Source organism: Podarcis bocagei (assembly GCF_964188305.1).
Source record: "Podarcis bocagei genome assembly, chromosome: 1".
In the NCBI taxonomy this organism is placed as follows: Eukaryota; Metazoa; Chordata; class Lepidosauria; order Squamata; family Lacertidae; genus Podarcis; species Podarcis bocagei.
In genome coordinates, this window is record NC_138125.1 from 124,240,615 (window position 1) to 124,257,922 (window position 17,308).

The window sequence follows — 17,308 nt, forward strand, 5'->3', positions numbered from 1 at the left end:
GCAATCGTTAGCTACAGCATGAGTGGGAACAAGGCAAAAACAAATCACTAGAATCCATTGGCCTCTTCATTAGCCAGTATATATACCGTATTTTTCGCACCATAGGGCGCACCTGACCATAGGGCGCAGAGGGGGAAATCAAGGGAAAAAATATTATCTCCCCCCCCCCCCCAGCTCTGGGAGCAGCGGACAGGCTGCAGGCAGCCTGTGCGCTTCTCCCAGTCCTTCTTCCTGCTTTTGCGGGAGGTGGGGGAATTCCCCCACCTCCCGCAGAAGCCAGCAGTAGCCGTGCGCTCTTTAAAGGGTGCGTGGCTCCTGTGGGCTTTTCTACGAGGTAGGAGAAGGGACTGATGCGGCCAGTCAGTCCCTTCTCCCTCCGGGGGAAAAGCCCGCAAGAGCGCACGGAGCTTGTGCTCTTGGGGGCTTTCCCCCCCTGCCTCCCCCCTGCATTCGCTCCATAGGACGCACACACATTTTCCCTTGCTTTTTAGGAGGGAAAAAGTGCGTCCTATAGAGCGAAAAATATGGTATATATATATATATATATGCAGGTTTTGGTGTCTTCGGGTGTCTTCCCGTGTAAGAGTTGGGGTGTCTAGGCGACGTTTCGACGAGGTCTCACTCGTCATCTTCAGGCTGGTGCTTTCGGCTTCTTGTTACTAGAACAGAGCAGGATCTCAGTGTTTGAGTTCCTATAAATACTGTTGAGGGGGTGTGGTGTATAGCCTCCAACGTTCTGGGCAGATAGGAAGTTCCTAGGTTAATGTGCCTTTTCTTCTTTTGTTCATTAATTACTTGAGGGATATCTTGAGTGATTACTTGAGTGATATTCTGAGTACCACTTAGGAGGGTCATTAGGTGTGGATTAGTTGCTAAAGCTTTCGTGTCTTGACCTCTTGACCTTGTGAAGAGTTTTTCTGAGAAGATGGCTGTACTGCACTTAGTTGTGCTCTGGCTTGGCTTCGTGTATAGGGGCGAGCTGTGGTTTTGTGCCCTGTGCCAGCCAGATCTGTGTAGGGATTGCAGGGGGGTGCAGCATCCGGAGGTGCCACTATGGTTTGGCTACTGGATGGTGTCTGTAATTTATCTGTGGAGAGGGTCTGGGTTTGGGTCTGGTGTGGTTGATTGGAGATGGCGTTCTGTGTGCCTCTGGTTCTGGTGTCGGTTTTTGTGGGGAGGGCTAATTTCCAGATGTCTGGCAGGCGGGACGTGTCGTCACGCTTGTTCATGTTGTGAGGGTGTTTCTCTATCTCGATGGCTTCCATGATTATTCTCTTGTGGTGATGTTCCATGTTAAAGAGCAATTTGGAATCTGCAAAATTAATTTCGTGTCCTGTTTCTTTCATGTGTTGGTAAAGAGAGGAAGTTTTTTCTTCTTTTTTGACGGCATTCTTGTGTTCTGCGATACGTGCATTTATTCGTCTGTTTGTTTGTCCAATGTACGTGGCTGGGCAGACTTTGCAGGGTATTTCATAGACCCCTTGGTTTTCTAACTGGATTTTATCTTTTGGGTTTCTGAGGATATTGGCTATTTAGACAAGTCAGAACACAAACCCAAACTTTGGCTCAGATATGTTGACGACACCTTTGTAATTTGGCCACACGGGAAGGAAAAACTAGATAGCTTCCTCACACATCTCAACAGCCTACACCCCAAAATACAATTCACTATGGAAATAGAAGCCAACAACCAACTTCCCTTCCTTGACGTCCTAATCTACAAAAAACCTGATGGCTCCCTAGGACACACTATCTACCGGAAAAAAACACACACCAACCGCTACTTACATGCACAATCACACCACCACCCTGCACAAATAAACTCCGTAGCCAAGACTCTCATCTCCAGAACCAAACGCCTGGCTGACAAAGACCACTTGACAACTGAGTTACAGAATCTCTCAAATGTGTTAATCGCCAACGGATACCAGCAAAACAGGGTTACGAAGCTAATCCAAAAAGAAACACCCCCCAAAAACCAAGACACAGAAGAAAACAATGGCATGGCCCTCCTTCCTTATATCAAGGGCACTACAGATAAAATTAGCAAAATCCTCCATAAACACAATATCAAAACAGCCTTTTGCACCAACCAAAAAATAGCCAATATCCTCAGAAACCCAAAAGATAAAATCCAGTTAGAAAACCAAGGGGTCTATGAAATACCCTGCAAAGTCTGCCCAGCCACGTACATTGGACAAACAAACAGACGAATAAATGCACGTATCGCAGAACACAAGAATGCCGTCAAAAAAGAAGAAAAAACTCCCTCTCTTTACCAACACATGAAAGAAACAGGACACGAAATTAATTTTGCAGATTCCAAATTGCTCTTTAACATGGAACATCACCACAAGAGAATAATCATGGAAGCCATCGAGATAGAGAAACACCCTCACAACATGAACAAGCGTGACGACACGTCCCGCCTGCCAGACATCTGGAAATTAGCCCTCCCCACAAAAACCGACACCAGAACCAGAGGCACACAGAACGCCATCTCCAATCAACCACACCAGACCCAAACCCAGACCCTCTCCACAGATAAATTACAGACACCATCCAGTAGCCAAACCATAGTGGCACCTCCGGATGCTGCACCCCCCTGCAATCCCTACACAGATCTGGCTGGCACAGGGCACAAAACCACAGCTCGCCCCTATACACGAAGCCAAGCCAGAGCACAACTAAGTGCAGTACAGCCATCTTCTCAGAAAAACTCTTCACAAGGTCAAGAGGTCAAGACACGAAAGCTTTAGCAACTAATCCACACCTAATGACCCTCCTAAGTGGTACTCAGAATATCACTCAAGTAATCACTCAAGATATCCCTCAAGTAATTAATGAACAAAAGAAGAAAAGGCACATTAACCTAGGAACTTCCTATCTGCCCAGAACGTTGGAGGCTATACACCACACCCCCTCAACAGTATTTATAGGAACTCAAACACTGAGATCCTGCTCTGTTCTAGTAACAAGAAGCCGAAAGCACCAGCCTGAAGATGACGAGTGAGACCTCGTCGAAACGTCGCCTAGACACCCCAACTCTTACACGGGAAGACACCCGAAGACACCAAAACCTGCATTCCTGTACCCGTGAAAATCTACGAAAGCATATATATATATATATATATATAGAGAGAGAGAGAGAGAGAGAGAGAGGTGTGCTGCCTAAAAGCCTATCCTGAAGACCAAGGAATCTATAAAGGTTGATAGGGTGCTATTGAGAGAATCAGCAGGTGCACAGACCTCGATCTCTGGATTCTCATGTTTAAAACCAGCCTCATTTTTCGTATACTTTGGTTGTTGAATGCCTTGCGACTCGAACATGTGGGCTCCCAAATTCCGCAAACCCAGAAGTGTTCCGGTTTGTGAACTTTTGGGGGAAGCCGAACATCCGACGTGGCTTACGTGGCTTCCAGTTGAGTGCAGGACGCTCCTGCAGCCAATCAGAAGCCGCGCCTTGGTTTCTGAACGTTTTCGGAAGTCAAACAGACTTCTGGAACGGATTCTGTTCAAGAACCAAGGTACGACTGTATAAGGAAGTTTTGTGTGCAGTAAATAATTCCGTTGTGAGCCACAGGAGCTGTGAGGGATACAGAAAAATGCCACTGATAATTGATCAGCTTTATGTGTTGTGTTATGTGTTCTGTCCATGATTGCGACAGAAGAGTCCCGTGAGCTCGCGGAGGCAGCTCCTAAAAACAAAAGAGCAGGAAGAAATGGCTTATGAGATAAATTATGAGATGAAACAGGTAGCATAAAGTATTTTCAGGTAATGGGTACTTTAATAGCTAACTGAGGTGGTAGCGTAGTAGAAACCTTTAGCCCAGGGGTCGGCAACGTGCGGCCCATGAGCCAGATGCGGCCCAGGAAGACCGTTTTACCGGCCCATGAGCCGCCCCCGAGCCAAGCTGCCCACTCAACAAGTCCCCTTTGCACTGCGCTAAACCAGCATGGCGCGGGGACTCGCTGAGCGGTGTCAGAAATGGCGTCTGCACACACACAGATACTGGAAATGGCGTCTTTGCAGGTCCAGAAGCCGGAAATCGCTTCTGTGCAGGCACAATTTTTGGCGTCTGGGCATGCGCAGAAGCGATTTCCGGTATCTGGACATGCGCAGATGCCATTTCCGGCATCATGCTGCTCCAGTCCGGCCCCCGGACGATCTCTGTGGGAGTGATCCAGCCCATGGCCGGTAAACCTTGCCGACCCCTGCTTTAGCCCCAAAACTTAGTGATTGTGTGAAGAAAAGTAAGAAATTCACTTGTTGAAGCGTTATGGCTCGAACTGAGAGAAGCGTGAGGGAATCCTTCCTTAAACAGTGAGGCTCCCCATGAAAACCTTGTGGGTTTTGAAGAATGAGGTCTCTCTGGAATGACATGGGGGAATTGAAAGAATTTGGGGGGGGGGTTGCATTGTGTGACTAAAAGTGCCTTTCTGCTCTGCTCAAACATCACTTCTTTAGACCCATCCCTATAACTACTGTGAAAATTTATCACAGCTCTTTTAAAAGGATTTCCCACCCCCATCCTGCGGTCAAAGATATTCTGGTAAGAAAGCCACTTTTTGGGTGTCTCATCATACAGTGGTAGCTAAGCTCAATGCAAAAAAGTAGGTGCAGTGCTTTCCCCCCTAAAAAAAAATATTTAGGGGTACTCTCATTTTCCTACTCATGTTGAAATGCTGCCCTTCAATGAGGCCAAATTTAGATTCACGAAATGTTTAGGGGTATGCTTACCCCTGCGTACCCCCCAGAGAAAAAGCACCGAGTAGGTGTACAGTGGTGCCTCGCAAGACGAAATTAATCCGTTCCGCGAGTCTCTTCGTCTAGCGGTTTTTTCGTCTTGCGAAGCAACCCTATTAGTGGCTTAGCGGATTAGCGCTATTAGCGGTTTAGCGGCTATTAAAGGCTTAGCGGCTATTAAAGGCTTAGCAGATTAGCGGCTAAAAGGCTATTAGCGGTTTAGCGGCTTAGAAAAAGGGGGGGAAAGCGGGGAAAAATTGGAACACTCGCAAGACGTTTTCGTCTTGCAAAGCAAGCCCATAGGGAAAATCGTCTTGCGAAGCAGCTCAAAAATGGAAAACCCTTTCGTCTAGCGGGTTTTCCGTCTTGCGAGGCATTCGTCTTGTGGGGCACCACTGTATTTTATAACACGCTGAAAATAACGACAAGAAAATTAACAAACCTCTTGGTTCTTTTCAACCCCCCTGCACATTTTCTGTGTTGTCAAACAATATCAGTCAAATTACCTCTTTCATTTCTTGACATTTTATTGTCTCGTACTGAAAGAACCGTCCATTTTGTGTACATGTTAAATGAAGACTTTTTGCACTATCAATCGGTGTTGCCACATGCTTACATTTTATTTATTTATTTCCAGACAAAAGTGGATATATAGGCTTACCAGTCTACTTGGAAGTTTCCTGGTCACTGCCCTTTACAAATTTAGGATGATTTTTTTGTTTTGTTTTTGTTTGAAATGTTTTGTTTGCATTAGCAGTAAATAATGGCTTGCTTAACAGATCAACCCTTGACGGGACTATTGCTATTTTGACAACTTGGATTAGCTTGTGCCTCATGTGTTTATGAAGGTTTATCCTGCCAAGACATTCTTTGAATGCTGATAATGTTGATACTCCTGCCAGTATGGTTATGTTAGAAAGAGGTATTTTCCCTCTTTCGTCACCATGTTCCTTGAAAGCCAACTGAATATTGAGGTGGCCACAGGGAGATAATTTACTGAAGTACTTGTTAGTTAGTTTGGTTTTTTTTTTAAAAAAATCGATGTTCTTGTGGACAACAGAAAGTTGAGAATATTGGGTGTTTAAAAGGCAAGAATTAAAGAATGTTAAAAAAAATTAGCTTGCCATATTCTAAATACCTGGAAACGACTAATTTCACCCTATAAAAGAGTGCTGCACCTTGAAATCTGAGCTCTCTCATTGGTTGTTGGTAAAGATAGCTTCAAATTCTTTGCTATTTAAAATCTTAAGAATAATTTATGCACATAAACTATATGTACTTCCGTACTATATTAGCTATGTAGGCATTTTATTTGAATGAGTTCTAATGATTTTTTAAAGGTATTTATTTTGTTGTCTTGTGACAGTTGTAGTGAAGGGCAGCATGGAAGTAACTTCCGTTAGTCCATCTCAAATCTTCTGTCTGCAGAATTCTTTAATCTGGTGTAAGGAAATACTATATATAGCACACATAGCACAAACTCTAAATGATAATTCCATTCCAGCTATTTGTAACACTTCAGAAATAGCACTGAAAATAATACGAGATTGTGTTGCTACCTAGGAAGCGCTAACAGTTGTAGAGGCAACTTGGAGAGTGATAATGAGCTGTCACCTGTGCCAACCTGCTCACATTTTGCAGTAAAACATCTTCAGGAAATAAATTAGACCACTCAGTAGCAGGAAATTTTGAGCTCCTGTTGCCTGTGTTTACCAGGTGTAAGGTAAAAGGTAAAGGACCCCTGGACAGTTAAGTCCAGTCAAAAGTGACTATGGGGTTGCGACGCTCATCTTGCTTTCAGGCAGAGGGAGCTGGCGTTTGTCCGCAGACAGCTTTCCAGGTCATGTGGCCAACATGACTAAATTGCTTTTGGTGCAACGGGACACTGTGACGGAAACCAGAGCGCACGGAAATGCCGTTTACCTTCCCACCGGAGCGGTACCTATTTATCTACAGTGGTTAAGAACTTAATTCGTTCTGGAGGTCCGTTCTTAACCTGAAGCACCACTTTAGCTAATGGGGCCTCCCGCTGCAGCTGTGCCGCCGCTGCGCGATTTCTGTTCCCATCCTGAAGCAAAGTTCTTAACCTGAGGTACTATTTCTGGGTTAGCAGAGTCTGTAACCTGAAGCGTCTGTAACCCGAGGTAACACTGTGCTTGCACTTTGACATGCTTTTGAACTGCTAGGTTGGCAGGAGCTGGGAGAGAGCCAACATGAGCTCACCCCGTTGCGGGGATTCGAACCGCCAACCTTCTAATCGGCAAGCCCAAGAGGCTCAGTGGTTTAGACCACAGCGCCACCCACGTCCTACCAGGTGTATGGGGTGTTAGGGGAAGGGTAGTACCTCTGGTGGGGGACATGTCATGCTCCTTCTGGGATAGTTCGTCCTCCTGTGGTCCCCACCCTGCCGTCAGCTCTCACCTGTGGCTCCTAGAAGCTGTGAGCATGTGATGGTAGCCACACCCTGGGAAACAGCTTCGACTGGCTGCCTACATCAGGTGAGGTTAGCCAATGAGTGTCAAACCCTGCATGGGAAGATAGGCTTCAGCGGATTGAGTGGATGAGATCGGTGGCGCCTTATATGTTTCCTTCCAGCAACTCCTGCCGCCAAGCTGGTGCCAAACATATTGCTCTGCTTTCCTTTGGATCGTTATCAGCAAGGCAAGGCCTTGTTTTCTGGGGAGGCCAGGACCTCCATACAAACTGCCCAGGCTTGCGCCTCACGGAGGTCCCTTTGGTGCTGTTTGACTTCATCCCTGGAGGTGCACTCCATTCTTATCTTAAGGCAACTTAAGTGCAAGGAACTGACTTTGAAGGGGTGGAGAGAACAAGGAAGGGCCTGTTTGTATGATTCACTGGCCCTGTAAGCAAGTGATCAGAGGAGCCTGCTGAGCTGAAGGCCAGAAACAAACATGTCTACCTGAGGAGTAAAGGTAAAGGGACCCCTGACCATTAGGTCCAGTTGTGGTCGACTCTAGGGTTGCGGCGCTCATCTCGCTTTATTGGCCAAGGGAGCCGGCATACAGCTTCCAGGTCATGTGGTCAGCATGACTAAGCTGCTTCTGGCGAACCAGAGCAGTGCACGGAAACGCCGTTTACCTTCCCACCGGAGCGGTACCTATTTATCTACTTGCACTTTGACGTGCTTTCAAACTGCTAGGTTGGCAGGAGCAGGGACTGAGCAACAGGAGCTCATCTCGTCACAGGGATTTGAACCGCTGACCTTCTGATCGGCAAGTCCTAGGCTCTGTGGTTTAACCCACAGCGCCACCCACGTCCCTGAGGAATAGTTTGTGCTACTATGGCAGATTGGGAAAATGTCTCCATAATGGCTGCACCCTGGCAGTTGCATGTACCGCCTCCTCCTACATTCGTGCAATAGTTCATCCACATAGCATCTCCGTGGGCGTCTTCTGGTTGCGTTCTTGGTGACACCTCTGGCTAGCGTGAAGAGGCCTAGCTTAGCAACCTTGCTGAAGCTAAGCCGCCCTGGATCTGCTCAGTCACCTGGCTAGGGAACTGCTTGGAGGCCACATGTGTGCTGCCTTGGCTTTGATGGCAGAAGGGCGGTGGGATAAAGAACAGGTAAAAACAGTACAAGCGTTGGCTCTCAAAGACTGAACAGCTATATATCTAGCAGCTTTTGTTGGTTGATGGTTGGCTTGACAAAAACAGGATACTTTCACTGCATTGTGGTTATTGAGCACCGTGAATGTCGCAATTCCCTTCAACTTCATGCTCAATAGGACTTCCAGTTGTTTCATTCTTTCTTTCTTTTAGCATTATTCTTTTTATTTGTTTATTTAGATTGTTTCTTAGGAGAGCCGAGGTGGAGAAATTAGGTGCTCTGGAACATCTGCCTCTCTGTGTGGCTTCTTTTAACTCATTTCATTTCTCATATTAGCATGTTCCGATCTTTTGGACCTTTTCACTCCCCTCTCTTGAGTTTGTGAAGAAAGGAGGCGATCATTTCTTGATGCCCGGGAGTGGCTCATTTCCCCCATAGCAGGGGAGCAGACTGTTTTCAGTCAATGTTTCTGCCTTGGAACTTACTCTGCAAAGGTCCCTTCCAAGGCAGTATGAATGGAGGGAAATGTTTTGTGTAAGAAAAAAAGACCCCTGCATACCCATGTGAAAAAGGAGAAAGGGAGCATGTATAATAGAACCAGAAAAGAACTTATTGATTGGTTAGTAAATGTGCGAGAGATGGACACCTGTCTACTAGGAAATGACTGAGACCAACTCATCTTACTCTCCCAGCTGTTCAATATTCGATGTAACAACTCCCCCCACCCGCACCCAAAAAAACAGGTTGAATTTGAAGTGCTGACCTAAAGGTGGAATGTTTTGTATCATGTTACCAATTCCTTGAGTCATCTAGTTTCTCATCCATTGCATTTTTCAAATGACAGCACATCATTTATAGCAGAAATGTTGTATCAGCTGCTCGCATATATAGTATGCGGTACCTGTTGAAATTCTTGTCTTCAGGTCTTATAGGTCATAGTCAGACATTGCAGGCAGGGACTGCATAGATTGGAGTCCTGTGAGTGTGTTTTGCAATTTTTCGAAAGAGAACGGACTTGCTTTCCACCGGTGTCCAGGAGAATCAGAGGGAGCTGCAGAAACATCCAGTGATGCCTTCGTTTTACTGCTTGCTTGCCTTGCAGTGTCACTGCTGGACAGAAAGATCTGTCCTCCATTGCTCCCCCAGAAAACAAAACAGTTGCTCTTGAAATGGTTGAGGCAAAACTCAGTTGCTGTGCTGGCTGCCCATTAAAAAAACCCAATCAGTATGCATGACATGAGTGCTTTTCCCCCTTTGTGCAGGAAAATGCAAGCAGCAAACTATCCTGCCCCTCTACATTTTTCCTGTTCTTTCTGATTTTACTGGATCCTGCTCTTTAGGAGTCCAAATTGTTTCTCCCTCCCTCAGATGCACACCATGTATAGGCTAATGTGAATCCGCACACATCTCTCGCCTGTTTTCAGCTATCGAGTTATTTGGGGACATTCAGGAAACGTTTTAAAAAAGACAAATGGACCAGGGCAGTGTTTCCTTGGTCACTTAGGTTAGAGCCCAAAGCATCTAAATGGGTTGGGTTCAGACATTCACCATTTGGACTTTCAGCTTGGGCCAGATTGTTCTTTTTCTCGGGCGATTCCACTAAAAGTAGTAGAATCATAAAGAGGCCACAAGGCTCATCTATTCCAAACTCCCTGCAGTGCGGGAATATTTTGCTCAATGTGGGGCTTGAACCCACAACCCTGAAATTAAAAGAGTCTCATGCTGTGCCGGCTGAGCTAATAATAATAATAATAATAATAATAATAATAATAATAATAATAATAATAATACAGTGGTACCTCGGGTTACATATGCTTCAGGCTATACGCTTCAGGTTACATACGCTTCAGGTTACAGACTCCACTATCCCAGAAATACTGCTTCAGGTTAAGAACTTTGCTTCAGGATGAGAACAGAAATTGTGCTCTGGCAGCGTGGCAGCAGCAGGAGGCCCCATTAGCTAAAGTGGTGCTTCAGGTTAAGAACAGTTTCAGGTTAAGAACGGACCTCCAGAACGAATTAAGTACTTAACCCGAGGTACCATTGTAATAAAATCTTCTTCATCTTATCAGAAGAATGAAACCTGACACCTAACAATACAACCTGCTTTTGAACTGTATGATCTTCAGTGGCAGATACATAATAATTGGCAGAAATTGTGGGTCATCTTATACACGGAAAGCAGAGGTGTGACGGGCGATTGGAGGCATCAGGAGATTTGCAGCAGCGATTGGGCATGTGTGATTTGTTGCTGTGGCAAGGTCTGTTGGTGATTGGCTGTGGTTGCATCAAGTGTCAAGTGGGCAGGTGGTCTTTTGGCTGCGAGCGTGCAGATGATTGGTGGTCGCAGCAATTTCCATCCCCCCAGCAACTCTGGCAATCTCCTCCCCAAAAAAAGCTCAACAACTTTGCTGACCCCCAAAATAGGGGTCATCTTATTCATGGGGGCGTGTTATACACGGAAAAAAATACAGTATATGCACATGTATGTAAAGATTAAAAAGCGGGGGGGGGGGGAGCCAAAACGCAATAAAGTGCAACACTTTCTGTCACACTTCTTTGCATTATTTAATACATTATCTGCTAACTTTAATCCATGAAAGCTAATGCCACCAAAAGACTGTCAGTCTTTTAAGATGCCGCAAGATGCTTCACTGTTCAAAATAAGAAATGTCTTTAGCTAACTCAAACAAGCAGACTTGTGAAGGGAAACCTTTTTCGTGTCGTGTTCTTCAATCTGTTTCATATGCAGTGGAACAAGGGAATCATAGCTTCCTTGCTAAGATTTGTATGGTTGGGGTTTTTTTTTTGCTAAACTTCGCTAGAGGGAAGAGCTCGCTGTCTGGAGGCTCAGTACTCTCCCAACACTTCATTTTCAGATTTTTGGCAGTCTCTTTCAGTAGCTAGCTACCCTGCCAAAGGCTTCTCCGTCACCTGCTCCCCCAGAATACCTCCCCCTTTGAGAGGAAAGGTTTAGATGAGCAAGGAGAAATTTGAGTATGACAATGTTGACAGAATTTGCTCTGAAGACTGACAGTGGGGAAATCTAATAGAAAACAGATCTTCCCAAGGCCTGCAAGAGAGTGCGGGTGATGCTGAGGTGTCCATAAAGAATAAAATGTGGCTCACCTGATTAGTAATGCACTCTTCAGTGAGCTGGGATTTATAATTGAGCACCATTCAGGTAAACAACAAATAATTTTTTTAAAAAGCAACCACTGCTTGTTAATTGAGGGTGCAGAATTCCTTATCTCTGGAATTTACAAGTACTTGCAGTGCTTCTGTAGGACCAAGCAAACTCCTGATGGAGGTATTATTTTTCACCCGGCATTAGCTTTCAGTACTACACATGGCTGCATCTGCTTGTAACTTTTTAACACAGGATTCTAAAGTTAGGCTCTTTAAAACAGGGGAGGCCATCTGGCAAGCCCGTAGGCCAGATCCTGGGCCCTGAAGCGGCCTACCTTGGCTAGAAACGGTGGTCCGTCCCCCCACGTAAATGTGTGAAGGTATTTTTACACTGGAACTCCTTGCAGGTTGAGGAGGGTTCAGCGTTCATACAAATTTTTGTATTTGCATAATGGGCCTACAGGACGAAGTAAGCCGTACAAATAAAAGTCTCTGCAAACACGAGTTCATCTTCTGTGGAACCACTCGCGGGACAATGATCTATGTGGAGATCATGACTGCTGAAATCATTCCCTTAAGGGAGAGGCAACAGTTGATCTTCCATGTTTGTGTTCAGTAGTAGCATACATATCCTAAAACAAATTGGTTTTACTTGAACAAGTATAGAATTCCATGAGGTAAAAGGTAAAGGTAAAGGACCCCTGGATGGTTAAGTGGAGTCAAAGGCGACCATGGGGTTGCGGTGCTCATCTCGCTTTTGGGCTGAGGGAGCCGACGTTTGTCTACAGAGAACTTTCTAGGTCATGTGGCCAGCATGACTAAACCACTTCTGGCGCAGCGGGACACAATGACGGAAACCAGAGCACACGGAAACGCTGTTTACCTTCCTGCCGCAGTGGTACCTATTTATCTACTTGCACTGGCGAGCTTTCGAACTGCAGGAGCTGGGACCAAGCAACGGGAGCTCACTCCCTCACAGGGATTCAAACTGATGACCTTCCAATCGGCACGCTCAAGTGGCTCAGTGTTTTAGACCACAGCGCCACCCGCTCCCGGAGAATTCCATGAATTGTGACATAATTAAAGGGAAGACACATTTTACATAATGAATAAGCGAACGAGCTGTGCTTTCTCTTCTTACACTTCCAAGGTTTCTTCAGATATGCAGAGTAATTCATCTCCCCTCTGGAGAAAAGTATGAATGCATGGTGCAATTTTCTATGCACTAGCGTGATGTTTACCTGGGATAGATTTACTGCATGGGGAAAGCTAGATTTTTCTGTCTGGGGAGAAAACTAACAAATGAATTAGGCCTAGCAGGAGATATCAACACAGCCTCTTCTATAATTGTTTTCTCAATTTATAGGACATTGAGCTTGTTTACACATACAGTGGTACTTTGGCTTACAACCATAATCCGTTCCAGAGGTCTGTTTGTAAACCAAAACAGGTTGTAACCCAAGGTGTGCTTTCGCCAATGGGGCCTCCAAAAGAAATTTGTTCGTAATCCAAAAAAAGGGGGGGGGGAAAGGGTTGTAATCCAAAAAACTGGGACACACACTTCCGGGTTTGACGTGTTTGTAATCCAAAACGTATGCAAACCAAGACGTATGCAAACCAAGGTACCACTGTATTGCAAACCATGGTTTAGCAGGTAAATGTTAGCACTACATAGAGAAGCCTCAGGGAGCCTATGCAAAGTGTTCTTGTACACAATCCCTTCCCTCTGCTTTCTGTGAAGATTACTTTGAGTTTCAAGGACACTTTGTTTGTTGTGTACAAACCAAGAATCCTGGTTTCAAACAAATAAAAATTAAGCTAGCTTTATAACCTGTGATTGTAACTTGGGCTTAGTAACGAACATGGTTCGTTTTAAACCAGGATTCTTAGTTAACCCACTATTAAACCATGATTCTTTGAAACTGGAGGTAATTTTGGCAGAAGGTCCTCCTCATTTATATAGGAGGAAGAAGGGGAAGGAAGAACATGCAACCCTGATGCTTCCTGTCTCACTGAGGGTTGTCCACTAAACCATGGCTTAGTGCTACATGATACCCGGCCATTGCCACAGATCACAACTCGGTTTTCATTGCCTATCAAGTGTTTGTTTGCTTAGAACAGATGAACCAGTTAAGATTCCTACAGAATCTTAACTGGTTCATCTGTTCTATGGAAACAAACACTTGATAGGCAACGAAAACTGAGTTGTGCAAGTAATATAAAGAAACGAGAATAGATTCTATTCTGTCATTCAGTACTGAACAGTTAGCATTGCCTCAGTGGCCTGGTATGCACCTAACACTAAGCCAAACTTTGACTTATTGGGAACAAGCAAGCGTGCTGGTGCGCATGGAGAAAATTGCAGCTGGTTTGCTCCTTCCCAGCTCTTGGTACTGCCATGCAACCATGAGCTAAGCCATGGTTTGCCCTAGTGTTGTGTCCAAACTTGCTTGTAGTGAGACAAACCATACATCCAGGTTTGGATATAGCACTTAAATAAACTATGGCTCAGCTTTTGCGAACATGGCAGCAGAAGAGAGGGAAGAGGAGACTCGTGACAGTTGTTTTCCTGTGCATGAGTAAGCTTGCCTGTTCATGGTAAACCATACTTCGATTTTGTGTTACATGTGAACTAGGCCTTTGTATATGCTTTTGTTTTTAATATGGGCTTTTCTAATAATATATCAGTGTTTGCTTCTTCAGAGCATGATTCTGGTACTTGCAAATTCCTTGCAGAAGTCATAATGGTTCCCATTTTTCTCTTTTCTTTCCAATTTTTTATATTATTATTATATAATTATGCCACCTATTCAAAAATGTATTCTGGGTGGTTCACAAAGGATGTGTGCTCAAATCACGAAGCTTATATAAAAATTATATTAAGACAACCAGGACACCTGGAAACAAAGTCTTACGAAGGGCAGTTGAGGGAATTGGGTATGTTTAGCTTGGAGAAGACTGAGAGGTGATAGCCATCTTCAAATAACTGAAGGGCTGCCACATGGAAGATTGAGCCAGCTTGTTTTCTACTGCTCCAGAGAGTGGGACATGGACCAATGGATTCAAATTACAAGAAATGAGATTCTGACAAAACATTAGAAAGAACTTTCTGACAGAAAGAGCTGTCAAAACAGTGGAATGGTCTACCTTGGAAAGTCTACCTTGGACGCTCCTTCTTTGAAAGTTTTTAAGCAAAGGTTGAGAGGGACGCAGGTGGTGCTGTGGGTTAAACCACAGAGCCTAGGACTTGCCGATCAGAAGGTTGGCGATTCGAATTCCCGCGACGGGCTGAGCTCCCTTTGCTCGGTTCCTGCTCCTGCCAACCTAGCAGTTTGAAAGCACGTCAAAGTGCAAGTAGATAAATAGGTACCGCTCCGGCGGGAAGGTAAACGGCGTTTCCATGCGCTGCTCTGGTTCGCCAGAAGCGGCTTAGTCATGCTGGCCACATAACCCGGAAGCTGTACGCCGGCTCCCTCGGCCAATAAAGCAAGATGAGCGCCGCAACCCCAGAGTCGGTCACGACTGGACCTGATGGTCAGGGGTCCCTTTACCTTTACCTTAAGCAAAGGTTGGATAACCATCTGTCAGGGATTCCTTAGCTGTGATTCTTGCATTGCAGGGGACTGGACTAGATGACTCTTGTGGTCATTTCCAACACTACATTCTGTCAGAAATAAGCATCAGCATAAAAATAGTTCAATCACCACAAGACATCCTCCTTTTCACAAGTGTGAAGTTGTGTCTGTTTTGAGAGGAACTTTCATGCTCATCTCTAAGATTTTGTTTTACAATGTTTGCATCTACTTAAGGATCTAAAATGGAATTCCGCTAGGACACAGTTGTCCTAGGTGGCAAGTATCTCTCTCTTTTTGCCCTGCTTGTAAATATACTATTTCTTTATCGCCTCTCTTGTTATTATTTTAGTCTCCTTAATCCAGGAAGGAAGAGTGCAGTGTCTACAAAATATAGTTAGGTTATTCTCTTCTGGATTGAAAAGGGACGGACAAATAACTTTGATATGTCAAACAAGTGCAAAACAGTTTATGCTGTTAACTAATTGGCAGCTTAAAAACCGTACTTTGAAACAGCAAAAGTTTTCAAGGGTTGGAGGGAACAGTTGGAAAATGGAACATTACTGGTTTGTATCATTGATCATGGGAATTCACCAGCCCTGGAATCACCTCTCTGTGTTTGTTTTTTAAAGCAAATTTTCTCAGTGGCAGCCCATAGGAAGCAGTATCATTCAAATAGGTCTAGCAGGCATTTGTTCTGTGTAAGGTGGGCTGGTTCCCCAGCACCCCACACAGAACAGATCTGAGCATAAGCGATGTTGAAGACTTCGTAGTCTTTCGATTCATGCAGTACTCTTCAATGAAACAGAGAGGAGTCAAGATATATTTGGCCAGCTCTGTCAAAACCTAAGATGGTCTGTATGTAATAATATATTTTGATAGGGTACTTTCGCAGTGTCATCATACTGCCCAGAGTCATATTCTTTCTTGGCTCATCCTAGGCCCCAGGTTTATGTGACCTAGAAAATACATGGGGGTGTGTGATATATTTATAGCACGATTTCGGAGTATAATCAAGATTATAAAGTAGTGCAAGGAAGCTTGCTTGGGAAATCAAGTTGCTTTCAGAAGTAAAGAAATGTAAAAGTTAACAAGGCTTTTTGGGCTTGGTGCATTTGATTTTTTAAAAAATCAGTTTTGGAGGTTTTCCCTACTGATTCCAGTTCCTAAGGAAAAGTAAATAAGAAATTCCTCCGGTGATTAGCTGTTACCTGCTTTAACAAACTTTGCATTTAGTAAGTTCTCATGTTCCAGAGCTCTCTTAAAACTTTTTTTAACTGATCTTTTGAAGAGTTATGTATATCAGACATTCAGCAGGTCAGGCAATGTAATAACATCCTTGCATTAATCAGCAACTAAGATTTATATCTGCGGCGTCACATTGATAGAAGCTAAAATAAGCACCGTGATGTTTATATCAGTTGTGTCAAAAGCGTCTTGGTCTAGATGTAATCATTTGCTTTAAATGTTTAAAAAAATACTTTTTAACAAAACAAGTGAAAACAATGCCTTGCAAATATAACCTCTCTCTTTTTAAAAATGCTATTAAAAAACTGCTTTGTTGGAAGAAACAAGACCCAATCAGAAAAGTGAAAAACTTTTGAAAGTGTCTCTACAAACAACAATTCCACAATTTTGGGGACAACAGTGTTTGGGTCTCTGGTTGATTTCTTAGGCACTGTTTGCAGTCACATTACACATTGCAATCCATCTCTGAGTGTGGGTACAAGTGAAGAGCCGTAGCTAATACAGTGGTACCTGAGGTTACAAACACTTCGGGTTACAGACTCCGCTAACCTGGAAGTAGTACCTTGGGTTAAGAACTTTACCTCAGGATGAGAACAGAAATCGCGTGGCGGCAGCGAGAGGCCCCATTAGCTATAGTGGTACCTCAGGTTAAGAATAGTTTCAGGTTAAGAATGGACCTCCGGAACGAATTCAGTTCGTAACCAGAGGTACCACCGTAACTGCTGCTGTGAATGGAACATACTACAGTAAGCAGCCTTTTGAGGATGTGCATATCTAGATAAAGGCCGTTTTCTGTTCTCTCTGCAGTGGTAGGTTGATTGAGCATTTTAAAGTTTGATGGAAAGTGCCTATTTTGAACAGGATTATAATGAGGTAAAGGTAAAGGACCCCTGGACGGTTAAGGCCAGTCAAAAGCGACTATGGGGTTGCGGCGCTCATGTCGCTTTCAGGCTGAGGGAGCTGGCGCTTGTCCACAGACAGCTTTCCGGGTCATGTAGCCAGCATGACTAAACCACTTCTGGCACAACGGGACACCGTGACAGA

At 44.5% G+C, this 17,308-nt stretch overlaps 1 protein-coding gene across 1 annotated transcript in view; it reads left to right on the forward strand.

The window, feature by feature from the left end:
- PMS1 (PMS1 homolog 1, mismatch repair system component) overlaps positions 1-17,308 on the forward strand; it is a 54,531-nt gene that overhangs the window by 20,028 nt on the left and 17,195 nt on the right. The window lies entirely within an intron of this gene.